The sequence below is a fragment of the Salvelinus sp. IW2-2015 genome, linkage group LG9 (assembly GCF_002910315.2).
Source record: "Salvelinus sp. IW2-2015 linkage group LG9, ASM291031v2, whole genome shotgun sequence".
NCBI lineage: Eukaryota > Metazoa > Chordata > Actinopteri > Salmoniformes > Salmonidae > Salvelinus > Salvelinus sp. IW2-2015.
Genome location: NC_036849.1, coordinates 19665713 through 19668212, shown reverse-complemented (window position 1 = coordinate 19668212; position 2500 = coordinate 19665713). Strand labels below are relative to the sequence as shown.

The window sequence follows — 2500 nt, the reverse complement described above, 5'->3', positions numbered from 1 at the left end:
AAGATATAGATGTTTTATAGATAAGTGAGGTTTTGTATGACACGACTAGATTTGTGGAGGTGAGCTGACACAGTCAGGGAGGCCGTTTGTGATTTGTTTTGATTGTGGCCAGACTGGCAGGGGAGGCACTAGGGAGGCAGGGGGGCAGACGTATCGAGCACATAAGGCTTTAGTACACTCTCCCAGGGCACCCAACACGCCATACAATGGCCATACCTTAATCGCTTCCATTTACATCCAGCTCGACTCAAGAGTCATTAACATGCTTCACATACAAGGACTGGTCAAAAGAATTAGCAATGTCTAGGAAGTCAGGAACATAAACCTCCTTTGAGTGACTGCTTTGGCTTCATTATATCTGGTAGCCTTAATGGAGGGAGACATGTTTGTACCTGACCTCCTCACTAAAACACATGTCCTCAGAGGCAGGTAAAAACACTGGTACCTGCGGTTGGAGCTGTTGAAAGGGTTTGGGCAGCGCATGTGGACAAATGACTGTACGTAACAATTTCAAAGATTTCACTGAGTTACAGTTCATATAACGAAATCAGTCAATATAAATAAATTCATTAGGCCCTAATCTATGGATTTCACATGACTGGGATTACAGATATGCATCTGTTGGTCACAGATACCTTTAAAAAAGTATGGGGGTGGATCAGAAAACCAGTCAGTATCTGGTGACCATATTTTGCCTTATGCAGCGTGACAGATCTCCTTCGCATAGAGTTGATCAGGCAGTTGTGGCCTGTGGAATGTTGTGGAATGTTGTCCCACTCCTCTTCAGTGGCTGTGCGAAGTTGCTGGATATTGGAGGGAACTGAAACACGCTGTCGTACATTTTTAGCTTCCAGGAATTGTGTACAGATCCTTGCGACATGGGCCGTGCATTATCATGCTGAAACATGAGGTGATGGCAGAGGATGAATGGCACTACAATGGGCCTCAGGATCTCGTCACGGTATCTCTGTGCTTTCAAATTGCCAACGATAAAATGCAATTGTGTTCATTGTCCATAGCTTATGCCTGCCCATACCATAACCCCTCCGCCACCATGGGGCACTCTGTTCACAACGTTGACATCAGCAAACTGCTCAACCACACAACACCAACACACACACCAACACCATGCCATCTGCCCGGTACAGTTGAAATTGGGATTCATCCAGGTAGAGCACACTTCTCCAGCGTGCCAGTGGCCATCGAAGGTAAGCATTTGCTCTCTGAAGTCGGTTACAACGTCGAACTGCAGTCAGGTCAAGACCCTGGTGAGGACGACAAGCATGCAAATGAGCTTCACTGAGACTATTTCTGTGCAGAAATTCTTCAGTTGTGCAAACCCACAGTTTTTTTTTATTGAACACACACAGGAATGGTGTATAGGTATAAAAGGCAGGTATACAATTTTTATCTAAACATAAAAGAGCAGACAGAAACAAAAAGACCCAGAGTTCTGGGTACAAAACAAATATTACAAAACAAGACATACAGAACAAGGACAGGTAGAAAGAAAGAGGGTAGGTGTCACCCCCCACTTATTCCCCCCCTTTATCCCTCCCCCACTTATTCCCCCCCTTTATCCCTTCCCCTTATTCCCCTCCCAACTGCTCGGGTGGCGGTGCGAGCACATGCTGCCCAAAGGTGGATTAAAATATTACAATTGAGAGTGCGTTAAAAAGTACAAATTCACAGCGCCGAATGGTCCAAGTAAGAGAGGAAAGGCTGCCAGATTTGATCAAATGTTGATAATTTATTGTTCAGAGTATATCTAATCCTTTCTAAGTGTACAGTGTTTGCCAATTCGCTGAGCCATAATTTGGTAGTGGGCGCTTCCCTCTTTTTCCAAAACAACAAGATTCGTTTTTTTGCCGAAATGAGACTGTAAGAGATGAGTTGTTTTTGAGGGTTGGTTAATCCGTTTAGGGAATCAGACACTCCCAGGATTATCAGAAGCGGGTCTGGGTCAATTGAAGTCTCCAGAACTTCAGAGAGGATCCTAAAAATTCCACACCAGTAACCATACAAGCTAGAGCATAGGGCAAAGCAGTGGAGTAGTGTACCCTGTGCAGCCTGACATTTATCACACATAGGGGATGTATCAGGAAATATCCTATGCAGTTTGGTTTTGGAATAGTGTAATCTGTGTAATACCTTGAATTGTATGAGACGACGTCTGGAGTTAATGGAGCAGGTGTGGATATACTCCAAGCTATCTTTCCCAGTCTGCCACCGAAATGTCAGTCCCTAGTTCTTCCTCCCATTTTGCCTTAATGGCATCTGTAGAAGGTGTGCTAACCGATTGAAAAGCATCATATAAACGAGATATCAGTTTGTCTGAGGTGGGGGATGTTTTTATGCATCCGTCAAACATGGAAGGCTTAGCGTTCCCAAATGTTGGGAGGTGTTTTCTAACATAGTCTCTGATTTGTAGGTATCTGAAAAAGTTACTTCTGGGAAGATTATAAGTTTCCCTCAGCAACTCAAAGGAAGCAAAGGTCCC

The 2500-nt window shown here is 44.3% G+C and overlaps 1 protein-coding gene across 1 annotated transcript in view; it reads left to right on the top strand.

Moving 5' to 3' along the window:
- Positions 1-2500, top strand: part of LOC111968771 (cysteine-rich motor neuron 1 protein) — a 54458-nt gene that overhangs the window by 24321 nt on the left and 27637 nt on the right.